The following is a 20,430-nucleotide window of genomic DNA, read 5'->3' on the forward strand; positions in this document are numbered from 1 at the left end:
AACTAGTCAGGGGGGACCAGCAGGCACTGGGGGAGTCCCTCTTCCCCCGAGCACTACCAGGAGTGACAGGAAATAACAGTCACAAGCTGGCAGAGGGTAGATTCAGACTAGACATCAGGAGGCACTACTTCACTGTCAGGGCGGCTAGGATCTGGAACCAACTTCCAAGTGAAGTGGTGCTGGCTCCTACCCTGGGGGTCTTTAAGAAGAGGTTAGACGAAAACCTTGCTGGGGTTGTTTGACCCCAGTACTTTTTCCTGCCATGGCAGGGGGTCGGACTTGATGATCTGCTCAGGTCCCTTCCAACCCTACCAACTATGAAACTAAGATATAAAAAATATACCACATGCCCTGTGCTGAACAGTTTCTTCTACAAGTCAGACATTTGAATTAGCTCTTCATTATACCATGGCAAAAAAATCTAAGGAAGTTTCTACCAGTCGCTGAAGAAACAATGCAGATTGTAGGATTCCCATATACAGGCCTCTCTAAAGAAGAAGTACCACAGGCCTTCAGGTGTTGTGAAGTAGGTCACAAATTGGTAGAGTTGTCAGTTGTGTGCCTTTCATTCTCCCTCCTCCCCCCCAAAAAATGTCTTCTCAAGTAAACCAAAAGGATAAGTCTGACCACACTTAAGAACAATCTTTACTGGCCTCCAGCATTTTAATCAACATGATGACTGTGTTGGTCAATACTTATTTACTACGCATTTGCCATTTAACGCCCATTTTGTTATACTTGTGTCTTTTTAAAACTACCGAAAGTTAGAACATAAAGTACTATTGGGCTGAGAAAATAAGTGACTTTAATGATCCTGGAACTGAAATGACATGTACTTTAAAGATCCTGTAATGCTTGCAGAAATGAACAAAAGATATTATTGAAGCAATTACATTCAATAACTCCCCAGAGGTATCTCCTTTTCTAATCTGGGAAACTCTTGAAGTTGTTAGAAGGGGAAATAGATATCTGTAAACAGTCAGCTACAAAAGAAAGAAGTTAAACGCTCTGGGTAGAGAACATATTGGACGAAAAAGTTAAGACACTGGAAGATTTATGTAAAGAGAAGTAGGAGGCATGCTAGATTTATGGACTGCTGCTAGATGGGACCATAACAGCATACCCAAAGAACAAAACTGAATACCTATTAAGAATTTAGAGTTACAAGAGAAGTAACAAAATTGATGAACAGTTGGCATAAAAAGATGATACAGAACAGGGTGACGTGTATTGGATTTGTGTGCAAATCAACCATTCAGATTTGTTTACATCAAATTCAAAATATAACTTATATTTTAGCTCCAGCTACCCGTCTTTTTCTGATCATATGATTAGAGTGGCACAGCACTGCCTAGTTTTCCAGCTATGGTAGGCACAGAAATCATGAGCAGCTGAATGAGATCTTGAAGTCACTTGTTCAGCCTGCTGAGGTCAGTTAGGGAGTTGCCTGACAAAAGCCAGATCCAGATACTTTCAAACCTGTGAAGTTGAGACAGTGATTGTTCCTCCATGTCAGGGAGAGGTACTCCACTAACAGCCAGTCACAAAACAGTATTTAATGAATAGTAGTATGACCCCATGAGCAGCAACTTCAGCTTGAATTTTTGAAACAGGCCAATTTTGTAAGAGGCATTTCGATCTCAAAAATTCAGTGCGTCAAGAAAATGGAAGAGGAAGAGGAAGCTTATTTGATATCTAATTCTATAGCAAGTGCTGGGTTATCCATTCTCTTCTCTAATGCCACGAAGGCATAACAACTCCTTTCCCTAACTGGTGAGCACTCAGGTCTGCTTACCAGGAAGTACATACATCTTTGCGTGTTATATTATTTAGCTCCTACTTGGAGTGGGATGGTATTCTCATTAAGGCTTACTGAGGGCTTAGATTATACAGCTCAGGAAACATAAGAGGAAGACTTCCTCTGCTGAACATAGTTTGAATAAGTGTCATAAGGAGTCTTGCTCATAGGCAGTTTGAAATCACTTGCCCTTCTGTACTGATTATAGGATTGATACACGAAGGTTTTCTGTCTGCCAAGTGGCACTCTTGACTGAAGCCTAATTCAAAACACATTTTGGGGGCTAGATTAGATCACTTGTATACTACTTTCAAAACAAGCAGAAGTTTATTAGATTCCCCAGCTTATTTGCCCAGTAACTAGCATGTGTCTGTCTCTTGCCCCTCTCCTGCTCCCCCCAAACAAAACAAAATACATTTCCCACTAGCATTTCAATGGCAGATTATCAAAGGCATATATTTTGCATAGAGGTTCATTTCAGGAGAACTGCCATCAGCAGAAATTCTTGTACAAACATCCAAGACAGCTGCACATACTAGTCAGTACATGAGAGTTTACTCTCTGCCTTGTGAACATTATAGCTCTGCAACAGAAGGACTGCTCTTGCTAGCATCTAAGTTCTAAGATGACCAAAAAAGCCTAAAACACTTAAGTTGACCTGCTGGACTTTAACTTCCTAGTGAGCTGGAAGTCCAACTCTGCACTGCCAAAGAGAAAAAAGAAAAGAAAGAAAGAGATCTTAGACCCTTTTGAAAACTTTTCCAAAAGAACGTGGCAAACTGTGACCTTGAAAACTGTTCATTGTCAAAAACTCTGGTCAATTACCTGGAAAGTTATTAGGATTCAGTAATATTATATTTTACATGGCTGTACCTGATACAAGCTTAACTCTGAATGCTTATTACCAGTGGTAAGTTATTAGATTCACTTGGGACTTATTTCAGTCAATCACGGAAAAATCTTTGGGTAGAACAGACCATAGATATTTGGGGCATTTGACACATTTAAAACTGGGCTGATTTTTACCCACGTCGATTCTTACTGTATTGGAATGTAATCCTGTATGGCAAAGATTTTAAGAGAGGTCTTAATACTTTCCAAAGAGGATGCATTCTGTCTGGTATGGTCTATTTTTAACTTCTTGCTAATTTTTTTTCTTAAGAGGTCATTCAAATGACTTGCATGCACTCTAGGCACAAACACCATCTGCCCCTTTACATAGGGAACTGCTGGCTTTTGAAATCTTATTCACACAGGTAAGGACATGCAAGTTCTGTGCCTGTTTGTGGAAGCATGAATAAGCTGCAATTCAGCTCAGGCACAGCTACTGAGTCCACCCTGCCCAGCTCTGCCTACCCCCACTCACTGCAGGGTGATGACCACAGGGCTGCTGCTAGCACTAGCAGGCGAGACCCAAGGCCAGGACCCCAGACCCCTGCCTCACCCTTCTCAGGCTGCCTATGTCACTGCCACCAGGAGCTGCAGCAAGGGGGAGCACTGGTGTCATCCCTGCATCATTTTTCCTTTAGCTGCATCTCAAGCTACAGACAGCCTATCCCTGTCTCTGGGTCATGGGGGTAAGAAGCAGAAGGGGGAGCATGGCACCACCTCTACCTAATGGGGCCATGAGAAGCAGCAGGGGAAGAAAAGGAGATGTGACAACCCAAGCCAGGCCACAGTGACCCCTGGGGCAGGGCAGGAGGGAGTATAGGGAGCCAAAACACAAGGTCACCCAAGGCACTATTTTCCTTAAGGCCAGCTCTGCTAGTACTTCCTTACCTCTACTGAAAATAATACTCCTTATGTGCCACAGGTTCGCATTAATAGCTTATAGTCATCCCAAGACCAAATAATAACCCAAGGGTCCTTCTCCACCTCAGTCATTTCTGACTGATGGGCTCCCAACTTATAGAGGTTTTGTTGTTCACCCTCAAGTTCCTAACCTTGCGTTCTGTGTTACTCGATTCCATTTTTTCCACCCCCATCCTCAAACTCATCTCATTCTTTATGTAGGCTATCCAAATCCTCTGCTTTATCTCATTACCATGCTCCTGCTGTGTGTGCCAAAGCCATCAATGAAAAATATGTACCTGTTCAAGCCTAAAACAAATCTTTGGGAACTCTGCTAGTAACATCTCTACAACCTGATGTTTCCCCCATTTCAAACACTTTACACTTCTGGCCATACATGAGCCAGCTCCTTACAATTCCTCGTTTTCTTCAGCTTAACAAAATTTCCTCATGCGGCACTGTATCAAGTGCTTTCGCAAAAGCCATCAAAACGTGGGATTTGACAGTCATTTGTTCATGGGAATTCAGGGTGGAATTTGAATTTGCCTTTACTTTATTATAACTACTGAAATGCCTGGAAACTTTCAACACAAGGTGCGTTGGCCTTGCCCTACTCCAGCCCATGACTTTAATGGCTTGGACACAGCACAATTCTATTGTTGTAAAGAGAGAAGTTTGGGTGTGGGTTGTACAAGCCCAAGCTGGTGAAGTTTACTCCAATCAGGTGTACAGTGACCCTGGTGGTGGTAGGGGAACCTACACTAGATTACAGCTAAAAAAAAAAAGAAAACAACAGCAACAACAACAAAATAGATGCAACCATAAACAGCTTTAAAAAGGGGTGGGAGAGTTACCCACATCAGCACTTATCTGTTCCACCTACAAAGATAGGGGTGACCTAAACTGCTGTAATCTGCTTTCTTTCAAGGCTAAAGCTACAATGGTTTTGCTGCACTTGTATTGCTATAGGAGTATGTGGACATAACAGTTCATAACAAATTATATATCACTGTCATTTGATACCAATAAGGTAGCTATATCTGGCGACACCCTACATTACACTAGCATAGGTGTCATCTGTTCAAACTTTTCCTTGGATGAGTCATTTATTTAATGTGAACAGATTAGAATCTGTTTGCTCAACACCTACTATTAAGATGCTGTAGGCTGCTATTATTGCATGTAGCTACCCCAAGACAGCTGTACATCTGTTTGTTCCAGGATACAGCATAAATTTACATAAGTATCAAATCAATCAATGCAAGTGACACTGGTGTAATTATATTGTCCGTCTAGGTCCTTAAAAGAATGGTTATGGTTTCCTTCCTACATTATTCTCTTGTAGGAGATGATGGACCTTTTCCTAAGGATGGATTGACCCAAGGTGTCCCACCTGACACAGTTTGATTCTTCGGGAGTAAGAAGCCTCCAGCAGATCCGGCTGGTCAGTTTACAGTCAGATTTTGTTTTGGATCAAGTTCTGATTTTTGGTTCATCTTCGATTAAGCCAGTTCTGAGGGATTGTTTTCCGAGAGGGGAATACTGAATTTCCTCTGTTGTCTCTACCCAACCCCTTCCATACATGCAATGTGTATTATTGCAAAAATTATCGTGGAAATGCTTAATATTTTCCAAACAAAGAACAGCTGTACTATGTCTTAGGAAAAGTAAAGCATTGTCCCTTATTTAACAACTATCCCAACACTTCTAGAAGGACTTGTTTACATCTGGTTATTTCTATGTCCCCTACCTGTTGAAACAGTAGGTAAACTCTCTTTCCAAATACTTGGGCTAGTTGCAGTGGATCTGCAAGATGCACCCTTCCCAGTGTCTGTCTAGTGGTCCTGTTGTTTTGTCTTAAATGCACCTTTCACTTCATATATTGCCCATGTTTGGTTATCTATATTTTGCATTGGCTTTACAGTCCGTAAGGGGTGCCTTTTTCCAGTTGACTGTTTATTATTGGAGTCCACTATAGGATGAGACGCGTGATTCTTGGCTAGCCAGTTTAATTGATCAAGACCATTTTAAAATTGAATTCAGGGGAACAGCAGGATGGGAAGGGGAAGGATGTTTTTGCTATTCAGTCAGGCTACAATTAAATACCAATTATTCTTTCCATAAGGTGACAAAAAATTCTGAAACATTTCAATGAAAATAGTGCATTGATAACACTTCACAGTAAACTGCTGACAGCAGTCAATTAATGATACTTTTGTAATTTCTGCTCTGCAGCCTGAAATTGTTACTTTAGATGCATTTGATGTATTACTATTTATATATCTTTTAGCAGGCCTGTGCACGTGGGAGACACTAATAGACTGATTAAAGTTCATCCCCCATCTCTACGCCTGTGAGGTACATGTCAGTTGACAGGTTTGGACAAGATATTAACCAGAATACAGGGAGGTAAGTACCCGATACAACTGTGCCCCAAGTGGCATGTAGCTCATTTTGGAATGGACACCATGGGCTTAATTTTGAGCTTGCGTTGGTCAGGGTGAAGATGTTGGCAAAGGGTACGAGTTTGCACTGATTTCTGAAGGGATGTGCCTGTGACTTGTTCTGTGAAAAGATTTCCTGCTGTGAGAGAACAGAGAGGGAGTCTGATACCAGACAAGCCGTTAATAGGACTGCTTTTTTCTGCTCCAATTCAGTCAACTAAGCATTAACAAAAAGCCATCATGATTTGAGGAACAATGAAATGCAGAATATTCTGCAAGTTTGCTGAGCTGTGGAGAAGAGAAATTGCTTTGCAATAGCACAAGCTAGTTTCATCCATTGATGCGATCTATTATCTTGTCCATATCCATTGTCTTCTGTTCCTGCTCCTCTCTCTTATTCTTCATTCTTGCTGCAATGTCCTTTTCCATCCCAGCTCTCATTTCACCTGCCATAGAGGTACAAGACCCTAGTTCAAACAGCTTAGAAGTTTAACACATCTTGCAATTACAGAAACTGTGTCTGGACTGTATCCAGCTGTGTCCCATAGTGACAAGTAACCTAAAACATCTATTTTAAAAGTGGTTGGTTGCAGGGAGGGAAGGGGAGTTGGGATAACCAATCAGGGCTGCAAGGACTGGGGTATTTCTGAAATCACTGGGCCCTGGCCTTAGTGGAGTTAGTTACACAGTAGCGCAGAGATGGGCAAAATGGTGGATCCAGCTGGTAGACAAACTCCATTTCCCAGCAGCCCCTGCCCACGTGGCTGGGGCCGGCTTCCATGGAGACCCCCAGAAGCAGCTGCTCTGTGACAGCGCGAGGCTGGGGTTTCTATGGAGACCAGCCCCAGCAGCACTGGCAGGGCATGCAGCAGGGTGGGGAGCTGCTCCGGGCCAGGGCTGGGATCTTACAGCAGTGACAGCATGGTCCAGAGCCAGGGAAGAACCATGATCTGCAGCCTGCATGCTCCAGGTAGGAGCGTGCAGGCTGTGGGTCACAGCTCTGCCCTGGCTCCTTGCAGCGGTGACAGTGTGGTCTGTCTACAGGGTAGAGCTGCGATCCGGTGCCTGCATGCCCCTGCCTGGAGCATGCAGGCTCTACCCTGGCTCTGGACCATGCTATCACTTCTGCAAGAACCCAGCCTGGTCCTGGAGCAGCTGCGTGCCCTGCCAGTGCTTCTGGGGTGGGTATCCACAGAAACCCCAGCCTTGTGCTATCACAATATGGCTCCTGCTGGGGCCTCCAGGGAAACCGGCTCCACCCACATGGGCAGGAGCTGTTGGGAAATGGAGTCCACTGCCAGCCAAATCCGGCACACAGGCCAGACTTTCCCCACCCCTTAAGTAGTGGGTCAGGTGAAGCCTTTATTCTTGAAACAACATGTAGGATGATCACAAGGTAACAATGCCAGGCCCCGTTTACAATGCCACCCCACCACCAAACAAGCCTGCTAGCCCCCAGAAAACAAGTGCTATGGGAGGACCCCCACTCCCTTTTACTTGGGGAGAGTTAACTGCTGCCTTGATATAGTATGACACCACAAATTGGGAAAAACTAGCCCAGGACAGGGCTACATGGCAACACCTTCTGAGACAAGGTACATCTTACTTTGAGGAAAACCATCTCATCCTGGAGGCAGAAAAATGACAAACGTAAGGAAAGGAAACAAGACCAAGAAATCTATAGTTCAACCCTCCCTTTAATCACCACCTGATGGAAGAGCATCCAGGAAGAGCACGCAGCAACTGCTGCAGCGTCCTTAGCCTGATGAAGGGTTTTTGAACCCGAAAGCTTGCTTAATAACTATTCTCCAGCCATTTGGGTTGGTCTAATAAAAGTTATCAAATTCACCCAAGAAAGCTTGTCTGCCTATATCCTTAGACCAACACGGCTACAACCTAAACCCCTAAAAAAAGATTAGACCTCTACAAACAAGGAAACAGAAATAACCCATCACACTTAACTACACTGCTATAATACTTACAATGCCTCATTTCTTGAGACGAGACTTGGCACATAGTAATGGCTTTTTAACTTCTTAAGCTGTATAACATACCATGAGTATAGGGCAAGGTGCCCTCTCCACCTCTCCCATTCCTTGATGCTGCCTGGCTTCTTACTCTATCTAGAATAGGATATCCCAGTTATCATACAGATGAAAATAAGTAAGAAGGGATCTCATGAGGTCACTTAGTCAGTCCCCTTCATGTTTTTATAAAATTCACTGTTTTGAAATTATTTCAGTCTGTTTAGGTGTTATCAGCAGCATAACTAGGGGTGGGCAAGTGGGGCACAAGCTCCAGATGCTGCCTAAAGATGTGGGGGTAGTTCTGTAATGTAGCCATCAGGCACCTCACCATCCTGCCCTGCCCCACCCTGCACTTTCTATACAGTGTTTCTGGTAGGCATGTGCAGTCAGATCCAGCCTTAGGGGTGGGTGAAGTAGGTGAGTGCCCAGCTTGGTCTGGTCAGGGGATGCCAGGGGGCACCACACACACACTCCCACAGTGATGGAGACCAAGCATGGGATAGGACCACTTGCCCCCACCCTTCCTCCCTCCTTCCCCAGCTGGGACTGACTGCACATTGTGCCAGGCATGTCATAGTCACTCCCAGTCTTGGCAGCGGCTCCATGTGGGCACTCAGGCACTGGTGGGCCCAGCTTCCAGCTGCCAGGTGGCTGCAGCTCTACGGTCAGGGGTGGAGAAGAGCCAGGCAGGTGGCCCCAGTCCTCCAGTCCTTTCCCTATCTGCCATGTCTACAGCAGTGCTACTGACTTAAAGGGTGCCAGAGGAGGAGGGTGGGCACCCAAAATACAAATTCACCCATGGCACCATTTTCCCTAAGGCTGGCTCTGGGTGCAGTGTTGGACATGAGATGGGCATGGAGGGCAGAGCAGTAGACACAGGGTTGGGTGCCAGACAGAGGTCTGCTCTCAGGGGTAGCCACTGATGCTGAGGGAGGTATTAATTAACCCTCATGCCCTTAATACAATCACTGCTTGACACACATTTTGGTGGTTGCTTCCATGGTAAGCCCCACAGCCTGTCCTGTTGTAGCTCTACCAGCTGTTGCCCCTGTCCTTGTACACTGTTGCTGCCCAGAGTACAGAAATGCCCAGTTATGCCTTTGGGTGCTACTGCACAGGTCATGGTGTTTCCCCCTCACTCTACCACCTAATATCAGCATGGCTCCTTTTAGAGTCCTCCTGCTACCTAAATCAGAAGATTATAAAGATGAGTTATTTCCATGAGGGCTGACATTGCTGTTTTCTCCATTCATTCTTATTGATCATTTTCCCCAACGTAGTATCTTACGAGCTGCTCTCTCCGTTTCATTTTTAAAGCAGCGTTTTAATATCCTTTGGAAAGAGCATGCATTATTTAGCATACTGCAGAGCAAGGACATGCCAGGTGCAAAACATTTTGCAGTAAAACAACTACTCTTCTGTGTACAGTTATCAGGCCAGCTTTTAATAGGTGGCATTTCTTTAAAATTCGGGAGCAAGATTGCATTAAAATGTGTCACATGATAAAACTCAAAAGGTCACTGCATGGCTGCTCATTTCTGAGTACTATAAGAAGGCTACCTTTAGAAACAGGGTGTCAGCTAGTGAGAGGAAAAGCATGCTTATGGTAAAGCTCAGTTCCTTCCCTAGGAGAAGGAGCATCCCATACACTTTAGTTCTAGCTAAACATTAAAAAAAAAAAAGATGAGTAGGTTTTTTTGACCAATTCTAATATTATATGCTGAATATTTATCAGTTGTTGACTTGGTTGTCCCAACCCATGATGTGCATTAACATCACAGAAACGCATTCAGAATCACAGGCCTGAGCTGAACTGTTTTTATGATCAGAAACCACTCTAAAGCTTCTGGTCCCTTGAAAGGAAGTCAACGTGCATATTGTCCTCCTTTAAACTCTCCATCATTCACTGAGGGTTTGTGTCTTGCTTCTAATCCTAGATTATGCTGCTTTATAGCCACTACTTTCAAGTTTCCCCTAAAAACCTGCTTCCTCATCCTCTTGGCAGTATCTCCCTCTTTGCCTACTGCTGGAGGTATATTCAAGGAATAATCCCTTTGAATTAGCTACTTGCCTAAACAGACACACTCTGGAAAATTAATCAAAATTAACTAAAGGTGAAAATTAAAGAGGGAATTAATTGGGCTGCCTTAAATACTTGTGTGGAGATTCTTATTCAGCATTAAAGTGACATTAATTTACCTTCACTTACTTCAGTTCTATAGTAAATAAAGGCAACTAAGGTTATGTCTACATTGCTGCAGTGCAAAGTAGATACCCAAATTAGCTCATTCTCAGCTGAGTAATTGAGCTCTCGCAGAGCTCCAGGCTTTTGCAGCAACACTGCTTCCAGTACCAGCCAGTTCACGCATCTCTCTGTGCGCTTTACCACCGCATAGACTTTAAGGCTAATTTCAGTCTCAACAACTGCAGCCAACAACAATTTTAATCCACTTGTAAGAGTTAACTCAGATTAATTTTTCTGAGCCAACTTCAAAGTGAATTACTGCTCAGCAAGATCCAGGGTAGCAGAATAGGGTTCTTGTAGTGTCATCTCTTGGGCAAGTTTATAGCTCTTTCCAATTTCAAAAAGCAACCCCAAGTAAAAGGTACCCACAGGTCACTCATGTGAGTTACTAACCAATAGCCATCCTTCCCAAGCTTTGGGAGAACTCACTGCCCTGCCCATGCTCTCTCAAAGCAAAGGCTTATTCATAACCTACCCCCAAACAGCAGCATCAAAACAAGCCTCTACCTACCTTAGCCTTCTGTTCACAATTTCCCCTCTGCTTCAGCCTTTGGTAGAGAAGTAAGCCTTACTCCTTCTCTCAGGTCCTTGTGAGTAACATCTAATAACTTCCCAGCTGAATTTGATAATTGGACCAGGGTGGCCAGCCCTAGGCTTCCTGGCCCTTAAAAGCAGCAGCCCAGCTGGCTACAAAGAGTAACATCATGAAAAGGGTCTTCTGTAGGGGGACCATCATAGAGAGCATTTTGGTTTTCTACTATGGTGTCCTCTATTGATATGAAACCTGAAAAATCAAGGACATAAAGGCATCTAGTTTCATATCAATAGAGGACAGAGGGCAACTGGACTGTTCTCCATGATGGCCACCCTCCTCTTCTGTGCCTAAAGTGAGACTGAGGTAGCATTCAGGCACCTAAATTCAAAAGTGCAATCCTGAAGAACCCTGCTCGGGTACCTCCTAATCTTGGAAAAGCCTGAACAAGAAGTGGCTTACTTTTTTACTGTAAAATCCCCACATGCTTAAGTTGTGTCTCCACATGCCTAGAATTGTTTTAGCCTTGGCAGAGCTAAGCAGCTCAGTACCTAGTTTATGTCTAAACCCAATCAGGATCCTGAAGTAAGGCATTCCCATTCTCTTTCCCATCCCCTGAGGCACTCAGTCCAGTGGGCCTTCTTAGAGCACACCTAAATTGCTAACAAGACCAGGCTCCTCACAAAATGCTGTGGCAGCCTCCACCTTGGGAGGAAAAACCTGCAGCATGCTTATAGGCTTGGCAGTGCTATGCTGGCTAGCACTACAGATGAAAGGGACTTGGGGGTCATGACTGACCACAAGGTGAACATGAGCCTTCAATGTGATGCTGTGGCCAGTAAAGGCAGCAAAACACTGGCTTGCATCCACAGATGCTTCTCAAGCAAATCCCAGGACGTCATTCTCCCATTGTACTCGGCCTTGGTAAGGCTGCAGCTGGAGTACTGTGTCCAGTTTTGGGCTCCACGATTCAAAAAGGATGTGGAGAAGCTTGAGAGAGTGCAGAGGAGAGCTGCACGCATGATCAGAGGTCAGGAAAACAGACCTTATGATGACAGGCTGAGAGCTATGGGACTCTTCAGCCTGGAAAAGCGCAGGCTCAGGGGTGATCTGGTGGCCACAAATAACTTTATCAGGGGTGCTTATCAGGATCTGGGGGAACGTCTGTTCACCAGAGCTCCCTAAGGAATGACAAGATCGAACAGTCACAGCGGAGTTTGTGACTGATTCAGGCTGGACATAAGGAAGAACTTCTTTACTGTCCAAGCCCCCAAGGTTTGGAACAGACTGCTGCTGGAGGTGGTTCAAGCACCTACTTTGAACGCCTTCAAGACACATTTGGATGTTTTTCTTGCTGGGATCCTATGATCCCTGCTGCCTTCCTGCCCCTGGGGCAGGGGGCTGGACTCGATGACCCTCCGGGGTCTCTTCCAGCCCTAATGTCTATGAAATAAATCATATTGCTAACAAGACCAGGCTCCTCACAAAATGCTGTGGCAGCCCCTATTTCTTTTTAAAAACAGCCAGGGGAGGAAGAGGAAAGACAGCGTGCTCCTTTTGTACAATCAATAGCAGCTTGCACATTCACCTGGGAACCCTGATTGCAGTTCTCACTCTCACAATTGTTTTGATACTTACCTTAACCAGTCATTGGGTACAATTAACTTACACTTATTGCAGCTACAGATTGGAATCAGGTTTTTCCTTTCTCAGAAAGATGCCTTCAACACAACAGTAAAATCCTATATTGTCTTGTATGCTCACTTTCTTAGCCCAATGAATATTGGATTGTTTTTGACACAGTGTTGCAGTAGCTACATGCAGGGGGGGCACCCACTACCCAGAATAGTCCATAGTTACTTGGCAGTTAGGGTGCACTTCACAGAGATGGGAGATAGGGTTTGAATTCCCTCCCCTCCCCCAGGCTGAGGGAATTGAACTGAGGCCTCTCATTTTGGGGGTTGGAGCTCTGACCATTACAGCGGTGATTATGAGTCAAGGTGCTGTAGCACCCTGGGATACCACAAGATCTTTTAAAGGTGTACTGTAACCAATGGCACTGGTATGTATGCAAACACCTACATGTAATTCACAGGATCAATCCAGAGCTTTCAAACATGAATCTATAGTGTTAAAAACATTCTGACCTGTTCTGGTCTTTCCAAGCAATTTGCTCTCATATTTTTTTCAAATGTTTGAAAGCTAAGGCATTTTCTAAAGGGTGCCTTGAGTCTAAAAAGGTTGAGAACCACTGTACTAAGCTACTGTACATGGGGAAGCATCACCATCTCCTCCAGCAGCTGTGTTTTAAAAGAAAGGAGCGAGTCCCGTTCACCTGTGAAAGAAATGACATCTCTACCTTCAAGAAAAGGCTCTCTGCAGTAGACAAAGGCACCTCCCTGCATAAAGGGTCAGATTTAAGAGACATTCCCTTCTCAGCATCTGCTATCGGCTAGCTCTAGGCTACTGCACACGGAGCATGCTGATTTCAAATGGCTCCACACAACCTTTATTGAATCCTTTTCTTATCCTATTGAAATCAGTGTTTCTGTGGGCTTTCTTCATTATTAGTATGCCCTGAAGTGCAGGAGTTCAACAACACATAAGTTTGGCGGATGCAGCACTGAATCTGAGATATTGCCCCAGCGCTAACCAAGAAGTTTTGTAATTCAACAGTGAAAGTTCAAGAGCTCCAAGATCCTTGCAAATAAGAGTTGGAATTAATACCAAAGTCAAGAGACTAGTATGTAATTAGCGTTTAACAGCACAGTCCTGGAATTGTTTTAATCAGAGTAAAGGATTTTTGTGATTGATATATTTTATTGGGCCAACTGCATGGTTGAGAGAGACAAAGTTCTGAATGAGAAACATTCTTCTTCAGGTCTGAGGAAAATAGCAAGCAGTTGGTCCCATTAATGATACAAAGCATAAAAATCCTTGTGCCTGATCTTTAGAGTTATCCTGGGATCATAACACAAATGTATGTGTATGCAATGTAACTCGCTGTATAAAAGAGGAGTTTCAAGAGGAACTGGTCATGGCATCGCATAATTCCTGGACTGTCATAGCTACATCATTCCAACACTACCATTTAATCAGAGTAACAACTTTCATGAGAGCTCCTCAAAAAAGAGCTCCTCCCTCTGTTTTTTTTTCTTTTTTCCCCTGCTCTCTTCCCTCTCTCCTCCCCTGCTTCATTTTTTGTCTTGCTTATCTCTACCTATTTGCATTCTCACTGACATCCTACCACACTTTTAGCTTCTCTCAGCCTTGGGGTCTCAGACCAGCCGAGACTCCCTGTGCCTGATGAAGGGTGACTGCACCCAAAAACTTGCTAAGAACTCTTTCCAACTACTCAGTTGGTCTAATAAAAAAGATCACATCTACCCAAAGAGCCTTGCCTGTCAAAAAGACAATGCACTTTCAAAAACAAAACTCTAAGCATTAGAAACAAAAACATGACCAGTTCCTCTTGAAACTCTTCTTTTATACAGCCAGTTATGTTGCATACACATACATTTGTGTTATGATCCCAGGATAGCTCTGAAGATTAGGCACAAGACATAACGAGATTTGAACTTTTCTGGAAAAGCATAAAAGGCTTGAGCAGCATCACAGATCTTGAACAAAGCATTCCAAAAATAGTAGAGAAATCCCTTTTCTCATCTTTGGGAGCAATGCCAGCATTATTATTTTGCTGGATGCATGGATATGAAGGTTTAACACTTTCCTTGATGAGCTCTTGGACCGGCCGAGCATTTACTATCCCTCCCTATTTCTACAATGTAAAGAGCACAAGATCAACATTAGAAAGATATTGAACGTTAGTAAGATATTATCTCTCTTTTTGCTTGCATTGCATTCAGTAAGGCGGACTCCACTAAGCTGCACATAAATCTTAAGTACTGGTAATTTATAATAGAAAGATGTATATGAAAAAGGTTTCTTGGCAGACTATTATCCATTTTCTACTACTTTTTCTTGCCTCATTCTATCTCTCTCTCCTATAATAAGGAAACTGAAGGCTTTTTCCCTCTCCTATTATTTTAGCCTGATCTTTTTCTTGTTGCCAATATAAAAGAACACTGACATAATGCAGTTTTTCATTTTGGCAGGTTTTTTTTAATGGATTCCATTGCATGATCTGACCACTGACAAATGGCCCAGCACTTCCACTTGGAATACTAAAGCAGAATTATCAGGCTTCCTGGGGTCTGATGGAGATGCAATGAGAATTAAAAAAATTACTGCACAACAGCAGTGGTGACTGATGTAGGGTCTGCCTGCTGAGCTACTGACCTCAACTGTTTCTACAGTAACTGTGAAATGTATTGTGCTTTCTATTCTCAGATTCACATTGGAAGCCAATTAAATTAAAAGGCTATTCATTTCATTATATTTGTCTCCAGGCTGCTTAAATAGAAATGCAAACGATTCCTACTCTGAGAATTTTCTGCATCAGAGAACTTGATATTGTATGGCTAGCTTACAGGTACAGGATAAGCTAAAGACCAATCTATTCATGAACACAGACACATCTGTACACATGCGCCACATATACACAGATAGACTTAACTTACAAAATACTGTTTGGAGATATCTTTAATTCAACTCTTTAAAAGAAGAACTTGTTTCAGGTAGCAAATCCTTCAGATAGCTACTCTTTTCACTTACGAATGATTAGTTATTGCTACTCATACTTTTTAGGAACTGACATAATCCACAAAAGGATGTACTAGTTTTTAGTCTGGGATGGACACAGTCTCAAAAATGCCCTCTGAAAATAACTGCCTGATAAAAGTAGGTGGGGAGATGTTTTACTGTCTTAAAAGAAAGTAGGGAGGCAGGATGGTTAGTATTAAAAATAAAATGAGAGTTGTTTTGGAAAAAAGCATTAATCATTAAAAAATACTCCAATTTAAGAGGATATTCCTAAAATGAGTGTAGTGTTTTCCTTGGAAACTGTCTTGACCTTCTATGTGGGAATAAATTAATGTTTGGTCAAATGATAGACACTGTGGACACATAGCATAACTCTACTGACTAGAGATTTTTTTTTAAACTTTAAATTAAGTTTTGTGCCATGGTCCCACATTCCTCTTTGAACAATTGTAATTTCTGATCTGGAGAAATGACCTTCGTGTTGAAGAGAAGGGACAGATCTTTCAAACCATGTAGCAGGATACAAAATAACAGCCTGCAACATGCCATTTGTAGATCATTTTTGCAGGCTAGCAAGCACAAATTGAAACTTGCCTATCATCAATGGCAGATCAAATTTTAGGGCTCTTATAATGGTCATGGTACTGAAGTCTTGTTGATAGAGTAGAACTGGGCTTATAATGGTGGCACAGCCTTCATTACAGTTTATCTAGACATGGCTGGCAGGATATAATAAACTGAATGAGGTTGAAATGACAAAAACGTCTCCAGGCTTATGAAAACCTAGCACTATTTCCAGGAAAACCTAGCAGTTTAGACAAAATTGACGAACACTTAACTCTTTCTTCAGATAGCTGAAAAAACATTCCAGTTCAGGACCATTCATCTGAGTCTGAAACTCATATTCTTCCCATCAAAAATGAGTTTGGAGACAGATATCTGGAAGTGAAAAATAAAGTGATTTCTCTCTTCCACAGAGAAGTTACTTTTGTTTTTCTCAGGAAAAAATTATAAGGGTTTGTTTTGCTGATATTCAGAGACCAATAATTTATCATAATACTTTGGGAAGCAAAATAAATAGGTAATATAATATACTTTGATATAATTATACATTTTAATGAAGGTCAGTTAAGCACTACTGGTCATGCTCTCTCCTAATGAGAACAAAGAGACACTCAACAAAAATTGAAAATCAGCAAATTCAACATGACAAAAAGAAATTCTTATCTACACAAAGCACAGTTTGCCTGGGGAACTCATACCAAAGATAACCAGTTAAAGAGGCTATCAAAAGAAGCTAAGACATATTTATGGCTAACAAAGACAGCTTGGGTTATAATAGTATGGATTTTGAAAATTTAAGAGATGGAATGGATGTAAACCCCCATGCTCCAATGCATAAATCAGCCTATAAATAATGAGGGCTAGGAAGAAATAGTCCTTGTAGCTACATCATTCCATAACTGGCTGCTGCAAGATGTCTTGAACCTTACTCTGAAGCAGCAAGTACTGGTCATAGTAGGAGACAGAATAATAGACAAGATGAACCACGGCTCCATTCATTGTAAGAATAAGAGTGCTGGGTTTCCTTAATTTCATAGATTTAATAGACTTTAGGGCTGGAAGGGACCTTGCAAGATCATTAGGTCCAGCCCCCCGCCCAAGGGGTAGGAAGTCACCTGGGGTCAGATCACCTCAGCAAGATAAGCATCCAAGCGTTTCTTAAAGGTATCCAGAGTAGGTGCCACACTGCTTCTGGGGGGAGTCTATTCCAGACTCTGGATACTTGGACAGTAAAGAAGTTCTTCCTTATGTCCATTCTAAAATGGTCTTCCCAGAGTTTGTGACCATTAAACCTTGTCTTCCCTTGGGGCACCCTGGTGAACAGACCTTCTCCCAGTTCCTGATGCACTCCGCTTACTTACTTATAGGCTGCCACCAAGTCACCCCTGAGCCTTTGCTTTTCCAGGCTCAAGAGTCCCATGCCTCTCAGCCTCTTCTCATAAGGCCTCTTCTCTTGACCTCTAATCATGGAAGGCTCTCCTCTGGACTCTTATCAAGCTTCTCTACATCCTTTCTAAAGTGCAGAGCCCAGAATTGAATGCAGTACCCCAGTTGTGGCCTCATCAAGGATGAGTAAAGTGGGAGGATAACTTCTTGGGTCTTGCTTGAGATGCATCAGTAGATGCAAGCCAGAGTTTTATTTGTTTGGCCAGCTGTGGCATCGCATTGGTAGCTCATGTTCATCTTGTGGTCAATCATGACCCCTAAGTCTCTTTCGGTCATGGTGCTAGTGATTGTAGCACTGCCGAGCCTATAAGTATGATGTGGGTTTTTTCTCCCGAGGTGGAGCACCTTGCATTTCCCCATGTTGAATGTCATCAGGTTTTGATCCGCCCACCTTGCGAGCCTCTCCTGGTTGATCTGAATTGCTAGCCTATCCTCTAGTGTGACTGCACTTCCCCATAATTTGATGTTGTCCATTTGTGACACCTGAATCCAGATAATGTATAAATATATGACAGAATACTGGTCTGAGTACTGAGCCAAGGGGGATGCCACTGGTCACCATGTTGACTTAGCTCCATTGACTGTTACTCTCTTGGTCCTACCACAGAGCCAGTTCCCCAGCCATTGGACCCCAAGGTTGTCAAGGCTGCAGTTCTCCAATTTTACCACGAGGGCATCATGGAGACCAAGTCAAAGTCTTTTTTGAAATCTAAATATATGACATCAAACTCTTCTCCTTTGTCCAGGTGATGTGTCAATAGTTATCAAGTCCCTAATGCTTTCTCATGGAAAAGCTAATACTTCCATATTCTTTCATTAACTATTCTTACTCCTTTGTATAGAAGCAACAGTATATTGGGTACTTCACAAACTGGTAGGAAAGCAAAGATGTTGCCCTAAAGAGCTGATAGTTTAGACCAATAATCCTTGACCCATGGCTTGTGGGCAGCAAACTACCCACAGGATTCTCCAATATTTCTCACAGCTACTGACAATTAAAAAATTAAAACTAAGGTTGGCAAGGAGAACAACATATGGTGTTGCCAGCAGCATGTGACTTGTTCAGCTTTGTTGCCCATGAGCTGGCAAAGCTAGACAATCAGATTGCCAACAAGATGGCTTCCTATTTGATCACTAATAATTTTTTCAATGTAACAGTTACATTTCTGTTATAAACCTTCTCCCTTCCCCCTCCCCCTCGCCCTCCTCCCGTTTATAGCTTTCCAAAACTTTCATCTTTCTGGCTGAAATTTCCCAGGTATGGTTTTTGCCTGAATGTTTGAATTTATTTGGAAAGATCAAACAAGAATATTTTGACCTTTTTAAATGGAATGTTGTCTTTAAGAAAAAAAAATATGTTTTCAGTACTGGAAATAGAAGCTTGAAATGGACCTGATTGCCATGGGATGCAACTTAGGCCAAAAAATTAGCAAGATTCAGAGAAGGATTGGATTGTTATATAGGCAACAGTCCTCAGGGCTATAATGATTAACAGTGAAAAAAAATTGGAAGGCATTTTTAAACCCTGATTTTTAAAGGCTGATGCTGACCAATTAGAGATAGAGATGAGCAGAGGTATAACTGGCCAGGTCTGTGCCCTGGGAGGAGGTAGTGCATGGGGTAGCAGCTGCAGCCAGGCTATAAACTATGGCACCAACTATGGCAAGCAGCACAACAGAAATTATTTTTGTACCCCATGCCCGCCCCAGTCTTAGTTACATTACTGAGGATGTTGTGACATTACTGAGCTGGTGTTGTGATCTCTCTCCCCCCTGCCAGTCTTACATACATTACCGAGGATAATATCTACAGAGGAATAGATTCCATGTCTGCCTATGGTGAAATATCTTGTATCTCCATTTGATGCACCGAGGTACTGACCACTATTGGAAACAGGACTAGATGGTAGGTCTGACCCAGTCTGCTAATAGTTTAGCACTTTCTTGCTAAACACCTTAGATCTAAGGTGTTTAGCAAGAAAGCAGTACCCAATGAGGGAAAAGTCCCTTTAGGCATTCTGATGAAATATAGTATTAAATGGATGAGTTCCAAGCAATGGAAAGCACTTTGGCCTGTATGCTCTGTATCTGGGGTAGAATGTCTTAATATTTTTGCTAGTTCAGGCATGATAACAATAAGCATTTTCCATGAAAATTTTGGAAGGTAAAAAAAAAGGTGTTCTTTTTAACATTTTCACATAAATTATCCATTTGACCCCAAAATACCAATTTTTTGGTTACCCATTTTCTGTTGACAATGGTGGGAGATTTTGAATGAAGCTACTAAATATTCTTTCCAAAAAAGACTAAAAAGGCCATTTTTAATAGATGAGTATATTTTCTCTGAATAAGATTTTTTTTTTTTTTTATTAGGCCTACTTTGTACCAAGGTTCCCAGCAATTGGTGACTGTGCTGCTCAGGCATCACATGCTAAGCTGGCACTGTGGCAAATATTACAACCTGTGTGTTCACGGGAGAGAATTAGTGGCCATCATTAAACACAGGATGCAGGAGAGGTAGACTGTGACCAGCATTTTTCTTGTGCCTCCTACTTTCCCACCTGGTTTGTATATCCATGTGCAAACACGGTCAATTACAGCTGGGAGCGCACATCACCAAAAAAGAGGTAGGGATTAGCTAGGAGAAGGTTCACCTATAGTACTGCTGACTGCAGTGGACACTACAGTATTCTAAGAAGGTGATATCTGCTAGGGCTGTGGAAACTTCGGTCGCTGATTTGATTCGGAGGAGATTTGGCCTGATTCGGCGGTCGAATCTCTGAATCCAAATTGAATCAGGAGACTTTTTAATCTCTCTGAATTGAATTGGAAGCCTCCGAATCAATTTGGAGAGATTCGACAATTTGGCCATAGACACAGCTTTATATGTTTTTTCTACGTACCTTCAGGTACCAGGTGCAG

The 20,430-nt window shown here is 42.7% G+C and overlaps 2 long non-coding RNA genes across 2 annotated transcripts in view; one reads left to right on the top strand and one right to left on the bottom strand.

Annotated features, from left to right (window-relative positions):
- LOC109286490 (uncharacterized) overlaps nt 1-5,970 on the top strand; it is a 27,553-nt gene extending 21,583 nt beyond the window's left edge. The window contains exons 2-3 of the long non-coding RNA XR_002094553.2: nt 4,935-5,033; nt 5,880-5,970. This is a non-coding gene — a long non-coding RNA (uncharacterized LOC109286490). The remainder of the gene's footprint in view (nt 1-4,934; nt 5,034-5,879) is intronic.
- LOC132247099 (uncharacterized) lies at nt 788-11,227 on the bottom strand. Its single transcript, XR_009458451.1, has 2 exons — nt 10,817-11,227; nt 788-6,479 (listed from the first exon to the last, which is right to left on the bottom strand). It is a non-coding gene; the product is annotated as an uncharacterized LOC132247099 (long non-coding RNA).
- Nucleotides 11,228-20,430: the final 9,203 nt, after the last annotated feature.

This window comes from Alligator mississippiensis, chromosome 1, assembly GCF_030867095.1.
Source record: "Alligator mississippiensis isolate rAllMis1 chromosome 1, rAllMis1, whole genome shotgun sequence".
NCBI classification, from domain to species: domain Eukaryota; kingdom Metazoa; phylum Chordata; order Crocodylia; family Alligatoridae; genus Alligator; species Alligator mississippiensis.